At 43.6% G+C, this 26,273-nt stretch overlaps 1 protein-coding gene across 1 annotated transcript in view; it reads right to left on the bottom strand.

Moving 5' to 3' along the window:
* Positions 1 to 11,729: 11,729 nt before the first annotated feature.
* Positions 11,730 to 26,273, bottom strand: part of MAPK9 (mitogen-activated protein kinase 9) — a 107,065-nt gene continuing 92,521 nt past the window's right edge. Inside the window, exon 13 of the transcript XR_012160203.1 lies at positions 11,730 to 14,412. The gene's annotated coding sequence lies outside the window, so the exon portion shown is untranslated. The remainder of the gene's footprint in view (positions 14,413 to 26,273) is intronic.

Here is a 26,273-nt window from a genome sequence, read left to right as displayed (position 1 = left end):
GCTTCTGCACATGGGCACTGCTGCTCTGCTCTGGGGGTCCGGAGGCCTATCTTCTGCCTAAGCCCCTGAGCAAGCCATGAACTGGGGAAAGATAAGCGGACAAATGCCTACCTGGTAGGCATGTTCACAAGCTGCCTACCAGATGGGGTGCCAGGCAAAAGTTGGCTGGTGGTGATACCATCTAGTTTATAACTTTCAGCCCAGAGGTTAGAGCGCTCAGCTGAGATTTGGGCTAGAACAATTTTTATAGTGAGAATGGCTATATGAAAACCATGGATTATGAAAACCATGGAAACCAGATATTTGATGTTTGTTATTACTATTTCATCCCCGCTTCCAGCACCACTGGATGTGGGAGTGCTAGGTTCACTTCCCTATTCAAATCTTTCTCCAGAAGAGGAGGGGTCTCCCACCTCTCAGGAGAGTGCTCAAAACACTGGGCTATGAGGATGCACCACATCACAATATCCCAGTCTCCCCTGTTGAAGCTGTTCCTCTGTGGATAAATAATGAGAGAGTGATTGGACCAGCGTGACCGGGCCCTGGGTCTTTCACTTCCTGGCGTGACTGTACCACTGTGGATAAATACTGACAGTCATTGGGCAAGAGAGAGAGAACAACTCTGTAATCCAGTGGTTAGGACAACCCCTTGGGAAGTGGGAGGTTCTGAGTCCAGTCCCTTTGTGGATCCAGGCCTTAGTCTCTCTGTTCCAGATCCAGAAAGATATTTAGGCTTCTAACTTCCATTGATACCTTTCTGGATCTGGGCCTCTCGGCCTCAGTTCCCCATCTGTAAAACAGGGAACCTAGTACGTCCCTGCTTTCTAGGGGTGTTGTGATAAATACAGGGAAACCTGTGCAACACTCAGATACTATGGTAATTGGGGGGGGGGATGTCATACAAACACCTGAGGATAAGTCTACACAGAAAAAGAAAATCCACAGCATTTCACAATGAAATGCAGTCTACACAAAATGCCCAGCTGAGAGAGTCCAAAGATGTCACGGGCATGAAAACATTTCTGCCCTCCCTGCAGGCTGGCAGTGTGGGGATGCTTGTGCCTGCTAGGGCCAGAAAACATAGGGCACTGGGGCGGGCAATCCCACACTTTCCCTAGGCTATAAATTAATTTAAAGAGGCATGTTATGAAGCCACGCCACTCCCCAACCTTTAGGAGACAACGTCTGTAAAGTACTCAGAGATCTTTGCCCTCCTGCAGCTCCTTCCGGCCAAAGTATTATTTTACAAAAAAAGAAGTAAAAAATCTCAAAATGCTGTTTAGTATTTTATATCAATTGCTTCTTATTATTTTCAATATAAGGCCCGTGTAATATAAACACAATTAATGGTAAGAATAGGAAGATATTTCATCGAAAGATTATTTTATATTCTCAGAAGAAGTGCCAGCCTGTGTTCATTCTGGATATTGTCATTAGCTATTTGCGCATCTTGTGAAGTGACAACACCACCACAGCATGCTGGGTCTGATTGCTTCACACCCTATTTGTGGTTTTAAGAAGGGAGCGGGAACCATTGGAACATTGATACGGCATCAACTATTCTCTCACCCCAAAACAAGACTGAGCAAGCTGAAGAAGTATGTGATCACTCAAGCGTTCAATTCCAGGTGACCCCAAGGCAGGAAATTCTGAGAACAACCCTGCTTCAGTAGCAATTGTGCCTGACATCTATCAAGCAGAAGCAAAGAAATATTGGATTAACACATTAGGGGACTGGACCAACGTTGGTAATAAGTGGTAGGGAAGAAGCTTGGCCAAATGTAACAAGCCAGTAGAGCTGTGCAGCTTTACAATTCATGAAAGAATTCTCTTAAATGCCCCTAATCAAGGTGGTTTGGTGGGGGGAATATTCCAATTATGCCTGGAGTTCACTTTCTATACAGAGTTTTTCCCACACTGCTGACTGTTATAGACTGAGATTTCAAAGGAGCCTAGGGGATTTAGGCAGGCAAGAGCAGTCAGCTGTGTGTGCTGTGAATGGTCAATGAGGAACTCTGTCTGGGCAAAGTCTCGCAGTCCTCAATCTGGCAAGAATTTCACTGGAGCAAAGGCAAGAGACCTGACATTTATTTGACTGTTGTTCTGTAAGGGCTAAAATAATGGGCCAAAATCACTGGCGCTGGGATTTCTTCCTTGAAACCAGGAGCGGAATCTGGGCGGTCAGACTGTACCCCCTCCATCTGCATGGAAAGTGGTGGGGGTGGATGAGCAGCCAGCTTTGCTGCAGTGTTCTGTCCTTCCCTCAGATCCTGTGGTGGGCACTCCATGGGCCTGGGGATGGCCATGCAGGGAGGACAGTGGTGTAGGCAGGCTGGGAGAAGAAAGCACTAGCACCCTGAAGATCAGGGCGCCAAGGTAATTCCACCCTGCGCTGTTACCTTCCCTTGGAGCCCCTTCTGGGGAGAGTGGACTTCCAGAGGCTGCTGCTGCTAGGGCAGGGCATTGGAATGGAGGGAGGACAACAGGAACCCACAGCTGGCATGAAGGCACAAGGCTTTCTGGCCAAATACACAGCTCGCCCTCAAAAGGGCAAACCATGTCTCCCCTCCCCCATGGGAATAATTTGGTAGGAACTCCACAATGGGACCCTCGCAGATTTTTCTGACCCCTCCCACAGGTTTTCCCATGGGACAAAAGGATATGAGGCCTCAGCCAATGGGAGTTTTCCACTAACTTTAAGTGGGCTTTGTCTCAGGCCCCTGCCCTGCGCCTTTAAAGCAGGCTAGGGAAGGATGGCAAATGTGGCTACCCTCTGAGATTGATGAAATCTGGCTGTTGGCAGGGTCTGTTTCACCTGTTGCTAGTGAAAAGGAAGCTGCCCAGAGTTAATTACCATGAAGCGCTGGGAAAATGACAATGTTTGATTAATTTGCCATGCATCCAAATATTCATTTGATCTCTCTGACATGAAATGGTTCAAAAAAAAAAAAAAAACACCCTGAAAAAAACAGACCCTTCCTGCCTTAGTTTTAAAGGAAAGTGCAAGATCCTGTTTGTAAGGGAGGGAAAAAAGATAATTGTCGAGCTGCCACCAGCATGTCACAAGGAATATATTAAATAATAGCATTTGCATAATTCATCTCTGGAGCTGATTTATAAGCCTCTGTTTCTGTGCACAATTGTTTACACATTACAAAAGGGGCATAACTCAGTCAGCTGAGATATCAGAATTGCAAAGGGAAAATTGTAGCCCAGCGAAGCCGGCATAAAGCAAGCAGTACAATCGATCTGTGGTACTTCTATGACGCCCCACCACCTTAGTATCTCCCAATCTTTAACGTACTTTCCTCCACAATACCACTCATAGGCAGGGCAGTGCTATTGTCCCCAGAGGGGGAACTGAGGCACAGAGAGACTAAGGGACTTACCAAGGTCATACCAGAAGTTTGGAGCAGAGCAAGGAATTGAACATGGGTTTCTCAGTTGCTAGGCTAGTATCCTGAATACTGGAGCATCCTTCCCATAAGGCAGAGATATCCGTTTTCAGAGTAAAACACAGGCCAGCCTGCAATACCTTTTCTCACATTGTGTACTACTTCTCCGCCATGGGGCTGCTTGTGGACACGGTGCTACCCAAGGTAAGTAACGGTATCGCAATCTGATCCTAAATATGCGGACATACTAGGAATGAGTCTCAAGGGCCCAAATTTCTCCACGTAAGTGAAATTCTCACATAGGGTCTGAGCTGAAACTCAGTGGCCTCCTAGAGATTGTGCAATGAGGTGCATGGCTTGCATCATCATAGAGCATGCAGAGGGAGGGAGTCAGCTAACATGAGGATGTCCCAATATCCACAATGGAATTAGGACAGCTGCAGAGACTGGGCCAGTCACTAGGAAACTCGCTGGGCAGGGCAGACATCTTGTGCCCCAGTGCTTTGCAGCTCCTTTCCCCCAGACGATTGCAAGACCGCTCCCTCAGCACCCTGGCCCTCTTGCCAGCAGCCGCTCTGAAATCTCCCCTCAGGAGTGGGGATACATATTATGGAGAGGGAACTTCCAGCAGTTAATGCGGACAGAGCAGCTTAGATAGGTATTCTATAAAAGTCTCTTTGGTGTCCAAACATGGACACCATCTCCTGCAAAGGAAATTCTAGTGGGAGATTGAATGCGGGGAAAGGCACCAATTCTTTTGGCTCCACCCTCCGCTACCCCCATAGATCCTCAGAGGGCTGACTCCAGAGAGTGAAGGCAGCTGGACTTGCAAGGGATCAGAGAACTGTATGGCATGGAACCAGAGGTGAGGGGAGCACATGGGCCAATGTTTCCATGCAGCTCCCATTAGTTTTCGCTTTCTTCCACTTGACATTTGCTGGAGTTACATCTGTAGACATAGCAGTTTCAGTCTCACAGCCAACATCCAAGATGCCAAATTGCTAGTTAAATGAGAATTCAAAAGAAGATTTAAAGATACCATGAATACCACTTGGACATATGCCTGCAGGCTGTTTATTTTTAAATGAGATGTCACATGTAATTTAGTGGCTAGACCATGTATTGTTTTTCACTTTTATTTGCACTGCTTTAGACAGCTCTGTATCAGCTCACGCTTTCGTTCTTCATTAGACGAGATAAATGAAAATGGCACCATTTTTCTGAATTAAAGTCCAAATATTTGACATGTCAATACCACCTACCTGAACAAAGCTCTACAGATTCCTAGAGCAGGTGTCTAATTTGCATGTTATTACCAACAGAAAGATTAATGCTTTACTAAATAAATAAATCCTTTACTATGCTAAAATAGTGACAAAAACAGGGCTTTGTATACTCCCACTATTGCAAAGAAGAACAAAATGCCACGAGTGCATTTTGTCCATTCTTGTGCTGTTATTCTTCAACTGATCTGTCTTCATAAAGTAAGTTTGTTTTGGGGGATTGGGGGGTGGAAGGGGTGTCTTTAAAAGTGGCAAATAACTTTTGGTGTAAATGAACCAAATGTGCATCCTATGAGATAAATATGCCAGAGTTGGGTAAATCCCAGTTTGGATACAATGAAAAACAGATTCAATGCTATAGCCAGGAGTTTAAATAAGGTTGCTTAATTTTTTAATGGCAGTATTTCAATTAGAGCTTTCAGGTTTTGGTTGGAACAGAAAGAGCAAGTACTGGAAAATACTGCAATGAATTCTGCTTTCATTCATAATAGAGTAAGTCCAAAATGACTCTATTGACTTTGCTGGAGCACCTCCGGATTCACCCTAGCATAAATGAAAATTTGACCCACTGAGTTCTCAAAAAAAACAGCAGAGCCCAATTGTGCAGCTCCAAAAGAGTCAGATAGTTTGGATGAGTTTCAAATAAGCAGCAGATTTCTCTTTCTTTCTTTTTATTTTTATTTTAGTAGTTTACTAGACTGGATTTCTGAACCTTTTGAAGTTCATAGATCTCTTTTAAGCTTCCCTGCACCTCTCTCTGGCCCTGATTCTGCAAAGCACTGAAGCATGTGCTCCAGCTCCATTCACGGACATATCACATAGGCACGTACTTAAGTGCTCTGTTGAATTGGGTCTCTATCCCAATGGTGTTCTCTAAAGAAGACACTTACAAAGCAAAGCCCCCAATTCAGTAAGGCACGTAAGCATGTGCTTACCTTTAAGCTTAAGAGTTAAGCATGTACCCAAGTGCTTTGCTAAATCTGGGCCTAAATGAGGAAGATTGCACAACCTGGTCCAGCTGGCTGCTGAATAGGCTCTCTGGGTGGAGAAGCCAGACAGACATCCTTTTGCAAGTGTACTGCTGGAAAGGTATGGAGTGCTTCTTGCTTACTCTAGAGCTAGTCAGATTAACATTCCCTAGTGCCAATATGTTTCCTTGACACTGTAGCGTAAACTTTCAAACTATCCAAGAATCATATTTTGACGTAACTTGTCTCAGGACAACAACATGAGTTCCGTTATAAGTAAAGCACGAAGTGGTTTATAACAGAGGATATCCTACAATAATAGAAAAGCTGTTTTCATACGTACGGTAAGTTTAAAATCAATCATTGCTTTGAACAATGATTTAAAAAACACAATGTGCTCCCTCCACTCTACTGTTTAAACTTTCTTTAAATTAGCTAGTTCTAAGCATACAAAAGAAAACAAGAAAATTAGTCAAAGCATATGTTTCGCCCCTTTTCTAATACACGAACGTACCTCACAGGCCACTATACAGAATAACTATAGTTATGTAAACTAAGGGGATTATTTCAAATGATTACATATGAATCAGAGGATTAATCTTGGTTTTCAGAATTGATTAGTATGTTTAGACTGTGGCATTTTGATCTATTGATCAGCACTTTTTGAACAGCGTGCTGCAAACTGCTGTGCTAGTCAAGGCACGATCATGTTTCATCTTTCCCAGCCAAACTAATATGGTAGCAAGATTCCTTTGGGCATGAGCAACCTCCTGAGTGTTAATATCATAGTAAATATCAAATCAGCACGCCTTTAACTTGAATCAGTGCAATTAAAGCAATGCTGGGTGAAAAATTCCTAGCAAATAATTTGAAAACCGTTGCCTCTTTCTGTTCATGATCGTAAAAGCTTATGATTTCCTCAAAAGCATTCATTATTCACAATGATTCACTAAATATTTTCTACAATTTGTGGTCTATGCGTTTAAACTTCGCTTTCAGAAAATATTCTCCAATAGCCACTTCAAATTCATTGGTCCCTGACCCTCAGCTAGGGTTAATCAGCATAGTTTTATTGAAGTTATTAGATTACACACTGACTGCATGGCCCCCAAAGGGCCATTTTGTCAGCTGGGGAGTGAGCATAGAGAAGCCCTGACCATGTCCGCTTTCCTCCAGCCTTGCTCCCTACACAAGGAGCTGGGATGGGGTGTAGGAGCCACTACATTGCTAAGGGAATCCTCATGCCAGGGTTAAGACTGCTTTGCTCTGGTGGAGCGGCCCAGAGCAGCCTTAGCAAAGCCTAGGAAGTGGTCTAACAGTTTATATTCATTACCAGTGCAATTGCTCCCATGTAAGGCTTTGGGTTACATGAAATGGCAAGACACAAACTCTTCACCACTCCCAGAAGGATGCACCCTTAACACAGTCAGACTTTAGCCTTAAGATATTGGGACAAATGACACAAGAGCCTCCCTGAACTATATGAAAGGGATCACGAACAGTTTAGGGCCACAGTACTGAATATTTTTCCCCCAATTTCTTTATTGCATCAAGACAGCCCTGGCAGTCCAAACAATTTCCTCACTCAATGGAAATGGCAACCAAATGAGTGCAAGAATTCCAAGAGAGCTGCACAGCAAACTTAACTCCATGCAGATTCTCAGTCTTTTGCCCCAGTTCCTTTCAGTTGTATGCTAGAAACCCCCTGCATCTTACTTAACAAAGGAGAACACCTGATTTCATACTATAGATTTGCCATGCTTTAATTAACTGTGGTGCATCTGCTGCTGTAATTAACTAGTGATCAATAACCAGAAAGCTATTTTAAGATCAAGTAAACGTGAAATGAAATATCTAATGCATATTTAATCAGACTAGCAATTACTCTGTCATTAGCCCTTGTGTTCCAATGGCTCTGGTAGCCTGTGTTACAGGTCATCGATAGATTAGTGATGAGATGAGTAGCAGGTACTCTCTGGGGCAAGGACTGTTTTCTTTATTATGCATTTGTTCAGTCCCAAGCACAAGGGGTACCTGATCTTGGATTAAGCCCCATCATGTTTCTGCAATAAGTAATAATAATGGAAGAGAGTGATTCAATTATAGAGAACTATACTGCACCTTACAGGCACCTGTCCACCCATCAAAGACATACCAACAAAAGCACATTGGGAAAGATTCTGATCTCAACTGCGCCAGTATAAATTCAGAATATTTCCACTGACTTCAGCAGAGTTGCTTTGCATTTGCGTTGGTAACTGAGATAAGATAAGCTCTGGGGTGAGAGTCCATGGCCTGCGTTGTGCAGGAGGTCAGACTAGATGATCATAATGGTCCCTTCTGATCTTAATATCTATGAATCTATGAATAAAAGCATTCAGAAATACCCCTGCTCTCAATTTACAAAGCAGTATACACTTGGAAATGTGGAAATCATTAGAACCAACCATCATTAGAACCAGGTTACCCAACATGGGCCATCCGTGGGTGTTTTATTGTAGTGTAGACATTGTACGTTGTTTAGATGTGCCAAGTGATAAATCTGTGGTAATCCCTTTTGTCTGTGCTGCTTGGTATCATTTCAGTTAATTTACCTCTTATGTATGTTGGATGATTTTAGGGTAGAACCGTGATTATTGAACAAAGCTGGGGAAGTCCCAAGGTAACAAAAGATGGTGTGACAGTAGCCAAGGCAATTGACTTGAAAGACAAGTCTGTTCCTCACTTTTGATGAAACTAAAGAACACTCATGTATCCCCAGATACATGAAAAACTGAACATTTAGTATGCTTGCTTTTGTACTACAGAATGGCTGCTATATTGAAACTCTACCTCTTTACAGCAAATGCACCATATACAGTCTGAACCATTGCATTACCATTTATTTGTGTAGGCTGAAGGAGCACTGGCGAAAATGAAAGCTACGTGAAATCCCCACTTAACAATAGGAGATTACCCTGGAGCTTGGTGGAATGGCAGTAGATATGAATGGGTTTCACAGTGACCCTGACGTACCAGTTTGGGGTGAAGTTTCATGCCAAGGGAACAGTTTGTAAAGTGAAATTGTGGGGGGGGGGGGGCAGAAAGACCTGCCTCATTTGGGATTTAATGTCAAACTCTTTTTTGGATTTTATAGGCAGGGAGTATCCACTTCATTTCTTCAAGTCTCTGTGTCCCACACTTCCTCATATCCACTCACAGATGCTGCTTAAAACAGCTGACCAGTGCCAACTGAAATCCCTGGGCCAGATCCTCAAATCGGCATAGTTCCACTGACTCCTGCTATAATAGAGCCAAAACTTATTTACACCATCTGAGATCTGGCCTGATGGAGCTACACTCATTGCTCCAATTACGAGGGGAAAAAAGTAGAGGAGAGACCCTGAACGTCAAGTGGCTTGCTTTAATTTACAAGTAGTGGAAAGTAAGGGGTCCATCAGACAGAAGTGAGGTAGCTCCTAAAAGTAGTCAGGGGCCCCGCCCCTTCCAAGTCCCCCTGTAATTTGGATGTAGCCCAAGGCCCTGTGTGCTTCAGCAGCTCTGGTGGAAACTACATGTTGTAGGGTAGGGATTACAAACATGTTGCATGTTGGGAGAACTGCTCCCCAGTAGGAAGTTTTAGCATGGAATCTGGGAGTCTAAGGCAAGCAGAAAGAAGGCAGCTGGACTGCAATCCTGGTCTATGTTTCCTCACAGAATAAAACTTTGTCCCTGGTGCATAGGCCTGGGCTGAGGTGAATACACACGGCACCCAATGCAGAGTGCCTTAAGGAAGCTCAGTCCCAGTCCCCCAAAGCTGTGGAAAAAGCCACCAGGTAGACTTACCCTATCCTGGACAATTCCAGACTGGGATGATGAACAGGAAGGGGCATTACACAAGCACTGGTTACTCTGCGGTAAGACCAGTTTCAGTGATTTCAGAATCAAGCCCACAGATCCCTCTTCCAGCTACTTGTCAACCATTTCTGGTTACCAAAAACATGCAGCAGTTTAATAAATCAAAATTCAGATGCAATCTTAGTGTGAAAAGGAAACTGACATTTCTGCTGCCTGCTGGCAAAGTCTTCTCTGACTTCGAATTTAGTGTATGAACTTCCCTATGCAAAACTCTTTCTGCCTCAGTGAACTATTTATAGGGGGAAGCCAAGGAGATTCCCTACCTGAATTATCAGTTCCCTGGGTCTAGACATTCAGTAACACACCAGCTCCAGGGACTGTATTTCCCCCTCTTTATATTTTCTGTGATTGCATTATAATATGTTAACTATATAATTAAATGCTATTTACCTTGATCTGCAGCTCTGGGAATCGGGGGTGTGAGTCTCCTCCAGTATTTTCCCTGAGGTAAATCAGGAGCAAGTCCATCAGGAGAAGGATTGGGTCCAGTGGGTGGCTAGCCACAATGCACCCTCTTCTCAGGCATCTCACAACTCAGTCCATGCTTTTCTCACATGCACCTTCCTGTTAAGGACTTGTACAGTTTCAGAGACCACAAACCAAAGGCCACTATTCCTGGGCTGATTAGTTAATTATTCAGAATGCACCTGTGTGCATGAAGGAACAACCAGCCCAAGGAGCAAGAACAGCACTAATTACAGATAACATGAAAATCGTTTCTATAGTAAGTCTATAAAAGTAATTAACTCATTAACCTCACTCCTAGCCACTTGCTCATGCTCAGAGGATCAACTTGCATTTCAGTGTCACTGAAGGACACTAAAAACATCATCAGGAGATCAATGGGCTCTAACCAAATTAATTAACCCCAGAATGCCAGTGGAATGATAAAAGCATATGCATCATAAGGATTCCTAGAGCAAAACACAGAGTTCACTACAGCAGCCTTCCTCTAACAAATCTTATACAACAGCACGAAACTTAGGCTTTCTTCACACTGAGGATTTACCCTGATTACAGCCAGCTACACCAGTGCAAGCAGATAGCAATTTTGCTCATCTATACTATTTGCATTGGTGGAAACAAGCTGCACTGGTGCAAATCATGGCTTATGGTGCTTTTGTCCTGTCTGGACCGGAGGTTATACCAATGCAGCTGTGCCTATGGCCGCCAGGGTCATAAATTGAGGCAAATTCCCCAGCGTACATGTCATAAATATAAAGGGAAGGGTAAACACCTTTAAAATCCCTCCTGGCCAGAGGAAAAACCCTTTCACCTGTAAAGGGTTAAGAAGCTAGGATAACCTCGCTGGCACCTGACCAAAATGACCAATGAGGAGACAAGATACTTTCAAAAGCTGGGGGGAGGGAGAAACAAAGCCTCTCTTTCTGTCTGTGTGATACTTTTGCAGGGGACAGAACAGGAATGGAGTCTTAGAACTTAGTAAGTAATCTAGCTAGATATGCATTAGATTCTGATTTCTTTAAATGGTGGAGAAAATAAGCTGTGCTGAATGGAATGTAGATTCCTATTTTGGTGTCTTTTTGTAACGTAAGGTTTTGCCTAGAGGGATTCTCTATGTTTTGAATCTAATTACCCTGTAAGGTATTTACCATCCTGATTTTACAGAGGTGATTCTTTTACTTTTTCTTCTATTAAAATTCTTCTTTTAAGAATCTGATTGCTTTTTCATTGTTCTTAAGATCCAAGGGTTTGGGTCTGTGTTCACCTATGCAAATTGGTGAGGATTTTTATCAAGCCTTCCCCAGGAAAGGGGGTGTAAGGGGTGGGAGGATTCTGGGGGGGAAAGATGTTTCCAAGCAGGCTCTTTCCCAATTATATACTTACTAGACATTTGGTGGTGGCAGCGATAAAGTTCAAGGGCAAAAGGTAAAATAGTTTGTACCTTGGGGAAGTTTTAACCTAAGCTGGTAAGAATAAGCTTAGGAGGGTTTTCATGCAGGTCCCCACATCTGTACCATAGAGTTCAGAGTGGTGAAGGAACCTTGACAGTACACATGGCCTAAATTTAGTTGAACTAGAAAGTCATGTGGGTCAATAAATGCTGACCTAGCAAGACTGTGAGGGATGGAAGAGAAGAGTTGGTACAAACCCCCCCCCCCCCCCCCCCCGCAAACAAACAAGGAGTTAAAGGGACTCCAAATCAATGTGAAATAGGAAATGCTGGTCTATATAAATCATTACCACCAACAATAGGATAGAGAGAACAAGGGTTACAAACTCAGAGGTGGCCTCTGTATATTTATGTCTGACTGCACACTGTGCTGAGGTTTTACCCTTTTCTCAACCTAGGATATCTGAAATCTCCTTCCAAGTCTCCACTCGTTTGCACATGTAGGGAGGAGACCTTCACAAAGAGCGGTCTCCCAAATGCAGTAGCAGGGAAGTGAAGAATGAATTTTAACTAGAGCTGGGCCCAAGTTGTGATCTGAGCTTTGGACACTTGGTGCTATTCAGATCCAAGGTTCTGATTCAGGCCCCATTTCTAAACAGAATTCTCTTCATTCATTTAATCTAGGTAAGGCCAAGCCAGTCACTAAAGATCCCTTATGTGAGTCCATGTCTGGTCCTCACCCAACTTCTCCCTGGCTATTGAGCAGGGAAGCTAAAGCTAGGGCAAGGTTGGGATGGTTTTTGTCCCACCACCTGTACCAGTTTTCTTTTAATATTTTTGGAAGTGTTCTCCTTTCACTGGCTTGCCCATTGAAAACAGCTGCTCATTTGTCTGCTTCCACCCCTTGGTGTGCCAAACCACTACAAAAACAAAAATGTGGCTTTAAAGAGAATTGTTTTTGGTGAGCACCACTGGGTGCCCTGGGATCCCTGCATTTGTGTCTCAAATCCCTGCCACATCTCTCTTGGCACCGTCCCAGGGCATTGGCCACACGCAGCTGGCTGATTCTTGGCACCATCCACCTTCACAGCTTCAGTCCCATCACAATAGTCGTTAGCAGCGCTTTGTGTTGCTTCGCACCATCTGTTGTGGATTAACCTTTTTTAAAGGCTCCGCCTTCATTGGAATGGTGGGATTATGTTACCACTTCAGAGGCTGGGCTCTAGTATTTCAGAGCAACAGCCAGCTCCCATGCTCGCTGGATCCAGCCACAGGAGAAGCAGATACCTCTGCCTGCTTATTAGAATTGTGCAAAGAAACAAAACTCATGGCTGGCAATATTGGTATGTTGGTGACTTCATTTAATAGACACCTGGTGGATAGTGAAAGGGAATTTAGACAGATTAATAAACCTCACAACGCCCCTCACGCTGTAAATATTGCACCAATGTTCCAGTGAGGCCAGGGGGGTGAAGGGCTACACTGGGGCTGTGAATGTCATGTTTAGAGGAGGACTTCCTGAGCCCTAGTGGTAACAGAGGGCAGCATCATGACTGTGGAGGAATTTGTGCTCCCAGAGGTACCTGGGGAGCACACAGAGCAGCAGTCCAAGGTCATCTGCTCCCCACTATGCCCTCCTATGCTAGTCCTTGCTGCTGCATACTCTGACTCTGAGTTCCATGCTAATTAGGTCCAACTGCTGAAGACCTTTTTAAACCTGGGCGGGGAGAGAAGCTGCCAGTAGGCTAAGGGCAGCAAGACACAGGCGCCTTCCAGGAAGGAAGATGGCACTCCCTCCCTAGAAGGGAAGGAAAGCAAGTACAGGGGACTGATCAGGGAAAGGAATAACCGGACCCTGTGCTACCTGTGAGGATTTGCCTTGCCCAAGCTGCTGTGTCTATGGCTAAAAAGGACTGAGTCTGCTGAGGAGAACAAGGTACTTTGCCACAATACAAAAAGAAATTGAAAGATTCAGTATAATTAGTTCACGTGAATGTGCTCTCACTCTGGCTTCACTCGGTTGACTTCAGTGGGGAGTTATTCCTGATTTACACCAGTAACTGAGCACAGAGTCAAACCCATTGTGTCTTCACTACGGAGCTAACTCGGGCAATCAGCACTCAGGCTGGCCAAGTCCTACCTGAGTTACTGTGTCCTGACTGCTGTGGCACTCACCTGTGGTGTAGGACTACTGGGGGCACGTCCCATGGTTCTCTGGGCTACAGTAAACTGAGCTGTTCTGTGATTCTTTCTCAGAACGTGTCTTCCCTTCTGGATGCATGAGGGGAACTATAGGAAGGCACTGGAGAACTAGTAGCACTCCGAGTTAGCCAGGGTCCTTACTGAAAAGCGCGTGAATTACTAGCCCGAGTGAAAGTGGCATCTGAACTCTAGCCTATACCAGTAGCTGGACAGCTAGCTTGACTTGAAAGTACCACTAAACTCTTGTGAGAGACTTGAGTGTGTGGGCAGTAGCTAGGTGAGGAGCAATAGCCATGTAAGAGCCTGGATTAACTCTGCGGTGAAGACAGACCCTTATATTTCATGAAGAGTTAATATTAAGTTTCTTTGGAAAGAGAATTCAGTTTGCGTGCAGGTGCACACAAGCATGCCCTTTCCATGGATGTGGTTGTAATCCAAAACCTGCCCAGTGTGTTCCACTCTTCATAAAATTGCAGAGCACGGTGTCACTTTTTTCCTTCCTGCCCATTGTGCTCTCTAGTCTCTCGCGGACTCTAATGTAAGATGCCATAGGAAAGGACACAAACTTGACACTTATCCCTGAATAGAGCCAACTTTCCCTGATCATTAACTTTGCTCGAGCGTGCGCTTTCTCTCTAAAGACCTAACCTCATTTGCCTGGTAAGAAAATTCAAGTTAATCCTAGTGTACGCAGGTCATTCAGCTCCCCTTTTTGTGACAGTTGGTGTACTACAATTAACTGTTGCATTCAGAGTCATTCAATAAAATAAAATCCTTATCCATTTTCTTGCTGTATTCCAGCTGAGTTGTATCTAATAGACAAAAGGAAGAAGAAAAGAACATTAATTACTATTGATTTAAACAAATGTGCTCACTTTATCAGATGGCAGTTATAAAGGGCTCCCTACACAGACACCACTGTCCTCACATTGAGTAAATGGCTGCCTACAGGTCAGAAGGTTTAACTCGAGGTTTAGCAGAAACGCTGATACATGGGAACTTTTCACTCTTGTAGTCATAATAAAGATGTGGCTCGTCAACATGACCAAGAATTGACTCTTTCTGGCTAATGTCTAGCTTGAGCGTGTGTTTTCAATGACTGCCAGATACTTAAGAATGAAAGGGACAGATTATTTTCCCCAAGTCCATGTGCAGAGAAGATCCCCCATGTGGCTGGAATTGGGCAGAAGTCACCTGGATCTATGGTATCAACTCATTCTGGACCCTGTGGAGCACCACCGCAGGTGCGGGGTCAGGAAGGACATACGTAACTAGGGGTAGAAGAAACAATGTTATTGGAGGAAAGGGGCTCTCCAAAACTTAATTGGGGGTGAAGCTGCGGGATCAAGAGGTGGAGGTCAGTCCTGGTGTGAATACTGGTCTAAAGTGGGGCATTGCAGTAAAATTATTATTTGAAGATAATTATTTCCCCAACCACCTCCACTTCTATAAATTGAGAGCTGTGTTAGTCATTCTTGTGTTCAACCTGTCAAAGAGAGGAAGCAGGTTGTCAATGACCATGCAGGGCACCCAATCGGGCACAGCCATCTGCCAAGGAAGAGTTTTAAAAAAAGTTAATATTGACTTTCCCAGCTAAAAATAGGCATGTTCAGGGATATTTTGTGCAGTGCTTTTGGCAGAGAATGTTGCGTTTCACATGGAAAAGGGTGAATCAGCGCGTTGACAACATCGGCATAGCTGGTTCTAAATAATTAATGAAATGGCTCACCTGAAAATGCAAAGCTTGTGACACCTTGGAAATGGGTGTTTTATTAGCTGGGTTTTTTCCCCCTCTTACTTTGTTTGGTATGTAAACCACATAAATCACTTCATCATCCAGCAGCTACCATATTTTGGCTGATTTCCTGTAGGCAGCACCGGTACCATTCATCGGCATATACTTTTGACTGAACTGAGCCCTGTGTTTGCAATTCATTTCTTCAAGGAGAAATTACTGGGGACGACTTTAAGACCTCATCTACACACAAAAGTTGTACCACTTCAGCTATACTTAGATTGTAAGCTCCTTGGGGCAGGGTCTATATTTTTGTTCAATGTTTGTACAGCACCTAGTACAATAGGGTTCTGGTTCATGACTAGGGGTTACAACAATACAAATAAGTAAATAACAGTTGCAGCGGTACAACCTCGCTAGTGTAGGCAGTTATACTGGTATACATGTACTTATATTGATATAAGCATTCTTATACTGGAATACAACTAATTTTTCTACATCGTTATACCAGTCTAACTGTGTCCACACTAGGGCAAATCATAGTATAGTAAATAACACAAGGAAGATGCATAGCACTATATATCCTGCCACTGCTGTTGCCAGAGATTTTCTAGCCTGTTGCTATTTACTGTGCAGTTTTCTTCACTTTTGCACATGCAGACCCATGGTGCAGTGAATAGATATTTACAGTAAAATGAAAAGGAGACTCCCTGTCTTTTTGCTGCGGGGTGGACAGCAGAACTGGGAGTCTGTGCAAAATGCTATTATAAAGAGAGTAGCATACGGTGTGCACTCTCTCTCTCAGGGTGTCTCTGATTTGTTCTTTCTTTGCTTGTTTAACCTGATTAAATAAATTCTTCAGCACTATCTCCCCTTGTTTTCCACCCAGATCAAGTTCTGTTCTCAGCTATGCACATGCTATATAAATCCTACCACAGTCCTTTGGGCTTTGCAAACCTATCTTGTCTATCCAGCATTCAGTGTAAGTTAGAGCAGCCTCAGGCTCAAGGCTGCTCTATAACCTTTGCTCTACTTCTCATGGGCCCCACAAGGTCTGGGGACAGGGTATGATAGAACCCTTATATCAGAAATAATCCAGTGGGGGAGAAGGCTCCCTGCACAAGGTGGCGTTCTCAGGGATCCCTTTCCTCCTATGTGAATGCATAAAGGAGCAGTCACTGGGTAGTGATCGATCTATTGGGGATCGATTTGTCTCGTTTAGTCTGTATGCATCCGATGAAGTGAGGTGTAGCTCATGAAACCTTATGCTTTAATAAATTTGTTAGTCTCTAAGGTGCCACAAGTACTCCTTTTCTTTTTACGGATACAGACTAACACGGCTGCTACTCTGTAACCTTTGTTTGTAGGGTAACTTGTTCACTAGTCAACACTGAGGAGTAATCACAGGGGCTGCTGAATTTCTCTTTTAAAAATTTAAAAGCAAATTACAGAAATATGAAAGATACCTTCAAATCCCTCACTTTTAGTTTTGTAAATTAAAAAAAAAAAAGTGTGTGTATACACTCTATGTACAAACTAGTTTGATCGTAAGCTGGGACCTCATAACTAGATTTCAGCCTGGAGTGAATTTTTATAGCTGCTGAATTATTCCCCTCCTCCCCTGCAAATAGGTTATTAGAATAGAAATCCTGAAATATTCATAACTGTAGCCAGGTTAAAAGGCCCTCTAAATACCATGGCCATGGTAAGCACCCATATTTTAAAGATAAGGTAAGGCTTCAACATTTCTGGCCCACACACTTGATTTACATAGCTGCCCTGGATACTTATTTCTATTGTGTTGCTGAGATATGAGCCACACATCTTTAAATAGCCTGGTTAGTGTGTGATTCAGGCACAATTTATGTCACCCAAGCATTGAAGCTCCTTCCAGATAAAGCCTGGATCCTTCTAAAAGAAAAATCCTGCTCCCTGATCACAATGAGGTGATTTACAGGGAGGCAATGATTGCCAAGACTTTCAAAGCAGCTCTCCTGTCAGGGTGGAAGTGGCTAAATGAAGCATTTTAGAGGCTGAGGCATCAATTTTATATTTTAATAGAGGGAAAAAGTAAAGTAATTAACTCTACAGCTGTACTTGTGGGTTTTTTAAAGTTATTAATTCAAATGGGGGGGGCATGTAAAATGGATCGTTGACAAATAAATCATTCTATTACTCACCACTGCATGCGGCACCAACCTCAAAAGCCTCTTTATAGTCTTCAGTGTACACTCTTCAAAGATTTAATAAATTAAATTAATCTTACAGCCTTACCATTACCTGCCCAGCTGTCATTCAAGAGCAGCTTAGCTCCCCATTTCCAAGAACCCCGTTTTTGCAGAGTACAATTTTAAATAAAAAGTCCTTATAGACGATGATAGGAAGGATTTGTTCCAAAAGCAGATTCCACAAAGGCACTAGCCGCATGTAAAATTGAGGCGCATTTAAATTCCATGCCAGGCCATCAAATTCTGCTCCCAGGCATGTGGGCTAGCCATTAGGAGAGGTTGCTAAGAGATGGGATTCTAAAGTTCTGTCACTGACTCAGACCTGGGGTAAGTCATTTACCCACTCTCTGCCATTCAGCCGTCTGTAAAATGACTATAATCACATTTACCTACCTCAAAGGGATATAATGAGGGTTGCTGTTTATGAAACACTTGGAGTCCCTCAGAAAAGAGGCAGCACTAGGAGAATAACGCATTTATTGCTTTGCTGGCTCTTCCAGCTTTTTTTAATTCATTATGGGTTGAACTGAAATTTTTGAAAACGTTTTTAAAAACCATTTCAGTTTGGCCCAAAGCCAAACATTTCATCTTGAGTCGGAGCTTTTTTTTTTTTTAAAAAAAGTATTTTTAATTTTTAAAAAACAAAGAAAATGTTGACGGCTGCTCTGAGGTGCCACTGGCATTTGCTCCAAAGGGTCACAACCGTGAATTGGATCCAGGAAGGCTTGTCAGTGTCTCTCTGTCCAGAGGTCTTGGAGGGAAAGGAGGTCTAGATAAGGCAGTAGTGGGAGAGGCAAGTAGAAGCAAGAAGGTTTTTTCCCCCCCAGTATAAGGACATAGAGCCAGATCCACAACTCGTGTACACTGGCATAGCTCTGCTGACTTCAGTGGAGCGCCCTTGATTCCCACCAGCTGAGGATCTGGTTTACAGAGAACAGGAAGCGATTCTTGTAACCATTTCAATGATTAGTGTTTTGTGAAGCTCACGTACAAGAAACTAGTGCCCTCCCCTGGCACACAATAGCATGCTCTCCCTTAAAACTCCGGACTGAAATGTTCAAAGCTGTCTAAGAGCTGTGGATGCCCATGTCCCATTCATTGTAGAAGGAGATTTAAGAATGTTGTTATACAATAACAGCTTGAATGAGAATTGGGTATCCCACTCACCTTAGTGGCTTTGAAAGTCTCAGCCTTGCTGTGTTTATATGCCAGCTAAATGGATACATACAGTGACAAATCTTCATAGGATTAATTAGTACGTACAATGGCGTACGTAATACATTACAAATACATTGACGTGCACAATGCAAGGCATTTTGTAATTGGGATACCCATTGCTGATACTCTGCTGTATGGTATTATAGATGTAAAATAATGAAATGAACAGTATACAGATTGCTAAAGCCCTCCAAAGGTTAATATTTTAATAGGGAATGATCCTCACAAGCCATTAACTGATTTTACCAGCCGTTTCCTTTGAAACATATGTGCTCCTCAAAACTGTAAAACTAATCAAGCTCTTAATTGTTAATTGAAACAGCCTTGATATTTGATGTACAAAATGCCCTTTAAATATGAACCTTTGCTCTATTACTACTTTACCCAGATTTCTTGTATCTGCTATGCAAAAAGATGCTAATACATGCTAATAAGCTGGAGCCACTAAGAAAGGGCTTTAAAATGGAATGTTTTAATTTTGAAAAATCATGCACCTTCCACAGGCTAACAATTTAGCACAACAGATTTACATTAAACTTAAGAGTTTTCCAGCATTTTAATGATATTGTTTTAGCAGCGGTTGGTGCTCAAAAATGTGATGGGTCCCACAAGACTTAAGAAAACAATAACAGCAAAGAAAAAAAACCCACTGGCAAGAGAGAGCTTGGGATTGTCCCCTAGTGTCTCAATGTTAAAGAAATGTCTGGAGGTGGGCAGGAAATAGTTCTCCCCATATCTAAGCTGAGAAGATCCCTCCAGATCCCTACACAAGATTACAGAAAAGCTTAAGAAAAGACTAACCCAAGGAATCCATTGCAGGTTTTACTCTGGCAAATCCAAAGAGCTAATGGAAACTTGCAACCCTTGTTGACATGAAATGAGTTGTGAGTCCTCTGCGGCTTTTGGGAGTTGGCCTTTAGCTCTATCCTCACACTTGAATAGTTAGTTACTTTAACGCTGAGCCTCAGTATATTAATTCACAGAGGGGCCAGCCGCTTGCATTCACTACCTTCTTAGAAGACTAGTTGTGAGGTCTAGCTGCCCCCTGTGCTCGGCCCCAGGTGTGGCTGTTGTTAAATCTTGCTGGGGTGGAGCATTCTAGGGTTTCTCTGGTCGTATGTGATCCAGACTGCATTGAGAGTCAGGCACGTGAGATTCAAGGTTCACTGAACCCAGCTCAGAGGAAACTGAACTCTGAAAGAAGCTCATCCAAGGAAGGGGAGACGGTTGGGAGAGGAAGGGGCAGTTGAGTTGGTACCAGGATCCAGGGAGAGTGCGCAAGACAGATCTGTGCACATGGAAGGAGTCAGCGGGAAGGGGAATTTGCAAAGGCATAAGCAAGAGAATGAGGAAGAGAGCAGTGGTGAGAACTGAGCCATATTAATGAAGAGAAGGAAAAATGGGGATTTTGGCAGTGATGAAAATATGACAGCAGTGAAAGTGTTTAATGCTTCAGCATTTACTTGTATCAAGAAGAACCCCCAGAGACAACTGTTTCCAACCACACTAGGTTCTGCAAACTCTGGCTGTCTCAGTGTTGCTGGTGCTGCTCAAGTACTGGAATGGATCACATACAGTGGTGCATCGGACTGGAGTCATGACCAATGTTCCCTCTAATTTTTGACAGGCCTTCTGCGCCAAAAATTTCTTCTGTGCAAATTGTTGTGCTTCTGTGCAAATGTTTGTGCGTGTGGGGTTTCGGAATCTGTGTGCACGCGCACAGCTTAGAGGGAACAGTGGTCACGACCTCACCTCTACACTTCTCTACGCCACCCTCATGACCACTGCAAAGTAACTCTTAGCCTCAGCTACTTACACCCCACAGAACAGAAGGTTCTTTTCTACAGAGCTGGAATTGTAAAACCCTGCTGAGTTGCAGATCCACTCCAAACACAATGGGAAATGCGTGAGAGCAGGAGAAATTACACCTCTGTGTTCCCCATTTGCAAAATTCACATACTATGGGGTAAAAATAATTTAACAAAATAGTTTCATTGCACAACAAAACCTAGCAGCTTCCCTTGGCTTTGTTGAGGAGCAGCACTTGATTAATGCTGACTACAGAGGAGTTTATGTTCAGCTAGGCAGAGTCCTCCTAATGGTATGGCAGCTTGCGTGCTCCAAAACAGTTCTTAACTCTTAACAAGACAAAACTGTCTGGCCATTTATCACAATAACGTGAGCCCAGTTTCACTTTTTGCTTAGCAAGATCTACTACATTCCCCACATTTGACTTGGTTCTGAGCTCTGCCGCAGCCGGAGGGTCAAAGAGGCCATGAAGCCAACTTATGCAGCCCCCGGAGAATAGCAGACGGCTGATTTAGGTGGCTCTGCACTACCTCCCCTACCCTCCTTGCACAGGCCCAGCATAGGAACATGCCAGGGAAATGGCTGAAGGCAGGAGGAGGAGAGGTCCCACTGGCAGGAGCATAGAGCAGCCGTAGGGGCTGCTCTAACATATGCTGGAGGCTGCACGAGCTCTAAAACCAACTGTTCTTGCCCCTTCTGCACTGCTCTTGAGGAGTGCAGCCCAGAATCCAGCCCAGTGACCTGTTATAAAGAAATCAAAGATCTGAATGACTCCAGGGTTTAACCACATCTGGCAAAGGCAGCTGTCAAGAACAAACCAAGTAGAAATAAACAGACAACTGAGGTGAGCAGGGAAATGATTAAACAACTTCACGCAGCAAAGGTGGAGAATGTCACAGAACATTTAGTGCAGCATGCCGATTGCCATGATTTATTTCAGCCTGCAGACATACAAATAGGCTGATGGAGAAGCAAGTTTAATGGAGACACTGCTATGTTTTGACTGATTGCTCTGTTTACTGTATATTCAAAGGTAACTTACACCATGCTCCTAAGTTTTGGTGGCTACTGTCCCGTGAATATTACAATGATTTGGCATTTCACTATTGCAAATATAAACTGTGATATTTTCCCACCTAGCTTCTGCAGAACATTGACAGGAATGGGAAAGCACTCCGGGGTCATTAATCTGACAGCTAATTAGAAGGTTTAAAATAAAATACAGCCATAGTGAAGCAACACAATATCATACACCCCCTCTATGAAGAGTCATTGCTGATGGAAGCAAAAATGCGAACGTAAAACCAAACTGAATTCTGAGTTCTTAAGACACAAACCTGCAAACACGCACGGAGCCAGTGCAACTACTCCCAAGAGTTAAGTCGCTCAGATACTCAAATGTTTGTGGGATTGGCTTCCTTAATTCTGAAAATGTGTAGACATGGTAAATATGAGATATGTGCCATAAGTCATTATGGAACTTACAGTAAAGAACTGTGACAATCCCCAGGGTGCAATCTGAACTGCTGGACTGCAGTGTCCCCTTAGCTCTCCAGCCTGTGATGCCTTTTACACTGCTTTGCTGGTGAACAGCCGACCCTCCAGGCTCTGCACACACACACAGCCACTAGCATGTAAAATCACTCCCAGCTGAGTACATGAATGCTATGCCTAGCCATCCATGAATTACATACAGGGCAACACCCACATATCCCCAGTTCAGCCTTGCTCCCCAGAAATGTGCATCTTATACTGCTCCGTATTCTCCTGGATAGCGTATGCTCATAGTAAGTCCATCATTCCAATACTGGGTAATGATTACGCACCAGCCTTGTTTATCAAATAGAAGTTCTCAAACACTTCAATCAAAACACACTGGTTTAGATCAGTGGTTCTCAACCAGGGTTATGCAGCAGTCTTCTGGGGTGGTGGATATTTGCCTAGTTTTACAACAGGCTACATAAAAAGCACTAGCAAAGTCAGTACAAACCAAAATTTCATACAGACAGTGACTTGTTTATGCTGCTCTATATACTATGCACTGACATGTTTGTACAATATTTATATTGCAATTGGGTTTTTTTTTTAATAACTATATGGTAAAAATGAGGAAGTAAGCAATTTTTCAGTAATAGCCTGCTGTGGTCTATTGTCTGCTGTGTGCTAAGTCTGATTTTGTAAGCAAGTAGTTTTTAAGTGAGGTGTAATTTGGGAGTATGCACAAAAAATCAGACTCCTGAAAGGGGTATGGTAGTCTGGAAAGGTTCAGAGCCACTGGTTTAGATAAAACAATAAAACAAGTTTATTAACTGTAATAAAGCATAAAAGTCAGAATTGGTTACAAAAGAAATGAAAAGATAAAACCGCAAGCTAATACCTAAATGAATTAAAAAACAAAATGTCTCTCTCACCATAAGCTGTAACAATTCACAGGCTGGATTCAATGTTCTTCAGTGAGTTGTTGGTGTCGTGAGCAGAGAGATGGGAAGAGAAGAGAGGGGTCCCGTGAAGGTCACTGTATCTTATTTTTATATCTTCCTCCTCGCTTTGAAGTTAAACCCCCACAGGGATGGAGACAAACAGTCCCATGTATGTGAGATTTGAACCGTAGCTGGGATGAAATATAAATTTCTTGTTTACACTTCCCTGTTGCTGAAGAATGGTTGCTTAAGTAAGTGATAGCCCCCCTTGACTTGTTGATCCCTCAAAGTCATTTTCAGTAGCAACTTTCTTGGCAATTTTTGAGTCTGTGTAGCATATCCAGTATCATAAAACTAAACTTGGCTTGGAACCAGATGCTCTCAGAAGAATTTACAAAACAAACAGCTAAAAGGCATTTAACAGCATGCAGTAGCCAATTAAGTGCTGCATTATTTAGAATATTTTACTAAGAATAATTGCATTTTGTTTTAAAGAGATGGTGTTTTTTACTGTCCTTTGGGTCTGTGAACTATTTTAGGTTTTGACTACTGAGAGAGTAAAAACATCCCAACCTTTGTAGTAACAAAACACTGCCTCTTATCAACTATATCATGATTCACAGGGAAAACTGCGTAACTTGAATGTTATTTCAATTCATGTTTATTAATTAAAATAAACATGCATTAGCTGAAGATAAAAAACATACTGTCAGGAAATCAGCTTAATAGCCTAGCCAGCAGAGGCAGCAAGATATAGTATATGTTACATTTTTTAAGAGATTGCAACTAAAAAAGATGCTTAAAAAAAAACAAAACCCTTTAAGGCCCTGATCCTGCAATTGACAGTGCATAAGTGCAGTAGTCCATCCATGAATGTGTACTGCAGAATCAGCCTGCAGAAGCAGCCTGTCATAGACCCTATTGTGCTACAAACAGAACAAAGAAAGAGTTCCTGCCCCAAAGAGCTTGCAATCCACATGCTACTGAATGCAATTTGGGGGCTTAGTGCCTGATTAGTGCACTACAGGACAAACATTAGGCAATCAGAGCTCTTCTCCTAACTACATGTCCCTCACTAGATTGTGAGGAGAGTTGGGCAAATAGTTTATAATTAATAAGGTAGTCAATGAATTTTGCCTCCCTTTTTGTTCACACCAGTTGGAAATGGATTCATTATTTGAAATTAGTTGTGCAATTCCTGATCAGAAAAATATTCACTTGTAGATGGTTGCAGCTACTCCAAATTTGCACTTGGGGTTGTGTAACTAGCCAGTGCAAGTTGCTTGGCCTGGCTTCTGACTGGTGGATTTGTGCAGCTTATTGAACAGCATCATGAATTTGGGAGAACCTAGCTGAGTGTCAGATTTGCAGTCTGGGCTGTTGGCTAGTTGTGAGGTTAGAAGTTGGCTTTCAGGAAATATTAGTTTTCTCGAAGTTGTGCTAGTGGATCACATTCACTAGAATGTTCTCAGAAGCAACCACAAACACAAGCAAAGTGATGACTGGAACAAGATTGAGAGGAGTGATACATGCTGTCCCTGCAGTTTATAGGCCAAGAGCATGGACACATTGAAGGACAGGCCCAGTATTTATATCAATACTCCACTCACGGACCCAGATTAAAAGTCCATTCAAATCGATGGGAGTCTGTCCCTTGACATCACTGGGCTTTGGATCAGGCCCCGGGTCTTCCAAAAAGGTGCACAATCCACTAAAAGCAGAGAATTGCAAAGGGCAGTTCATGTTTTAAATTGGAAGCAAGAGAGCCAAGTGCCTATTAACGGTTAATGCTGAAAGTCTTTCCACCCATTACCACTTTAGCAGAGAGCCTTTTTTCAGCAACAGGCCACCCCAACCCTCCTCACTGGTATGATGGGCTGCAGCGCGTCCCCACCAGGATGCAGAGAGCTCAGTTCCTCATGCTCACTGCTCCTTCAAATACCCTGATAAGCCTCATGCCGGAGGAGTCAAAGGCCAAGCTGTTGGAATTGCCTGACCTGAGAACCCCCCCTGGAGGGATGCTGTCGGCGGAAGTGGTGAGGGGAAAGGGAGAGCTGGCCTTGGGGTGCAGGAGTGTATGTGATGGGGAGGTTTAGTATCCTGTTCTCCCCCACTCCGTTGTTTTTATCTCCTTGCTGTTGCTGGGAGGTTTGTCCATGGCCTGGCTCCTCAGTCGCTCCTGTTGCCTGTTTCTAGGGGGCCGGGGCTTTATCTGAAGCATCTCAGAGGGCAGTTCCTCCCACCCCTGGCAAGGGGCTTCATCTGCTCCCCTCCCCCACCCACTCCTGCAGTGTTAATCATAACCCTGGGACTGGGGTGTGAATTAATGATTCCCATTGGGGCCCATCTATATATAGGGCTGCAGGTGGCTCTAGATATGCTTAACCCAGCCCTACCGAGGAGGAGAAGGATTTGCTAACACAACAGGCTGCGCGGACTTGAGTTAACTGTTCCCCCTCTCTCTCTTGCTGCATGACCCGAGAGGGCCTGGGGGAGCCTTTGTGCGGAGATAAAAGTCTGGGCTTTAAAAAGAGCTAACCTTTTTTAAAAAGCACTAACTATCCACAAAATTTCCATCTACAGACGTGGCCCCAACCACCTGCCTTAGTGACAAGCACAGGCACGAGACCAGAGAAGGGAAACCAACCAGACGAAAGGGGCAGGAGGGTATCACTTATTCTGAGCAGCTCCATAAATGTGGAATAACCTGGCCAGAAGAGTATGGTGAGGTTTAATGAGAAACAAAGTGTCGGCACTGGCAAATGATCGGGCACCCTTTTTACCTTGTTACCTAATGTGAGGACAAAGGGGCACTTCAAAGCATTAAATTACAGATACGTTTACCCTGCAGAAGGATGGTCTCTTGCGATTCAGGCTCTGGGATCCAGCATAACTGCATTTGGTTCCCTGCTCTGCCCCAGATTCCCGCTGCCACCTCCAGCCAGCGATCCGGGGTTACATTTTCAAAAGTGCCGACGTGATTTAGGAGCTTAGACGATGTGTAAAATGACGATAAGAAGCCTTCCTCTCTCCCACCCTTTGTCTTCTCCATTTACACGGCATTTACTGGATGTGTTTACATTGCTTGGCATCACGGGGCCCTTATCTCACTCAGGGCCTCTTGACGCTGATAGACAAATAAAGAAACAATAATAAAAAAAGAAAAGCTCTTTACACAGCACGTAATCCACATATGGCCCTCCCCGGCATGGGAGTTCATGGGGACGGATGTCATGGCTGAGTTTTAAGAGGGCTGGATAGTT

The sequence above is a fragment of the Lepidochelys kempii genome, chromosome 8, assembly GCF_965140265.1.
Source record: "Lepidochelys kempii isolate rLepKem1 chromosome 8, rLepKem1.hap2, whole genome shotgun sequence".
Taxonomy (NCBI): Eukaryota; Metazoa; Chordata; order Testudines; family Cheloniidae; genus Lepidochelys; species Lepidochelys kempii.
The sequence above is the reverse complement of the archived record's forward strand: the minus strand, read 5'-3'. Positions and strand labels throughout refer to the sequence as shown.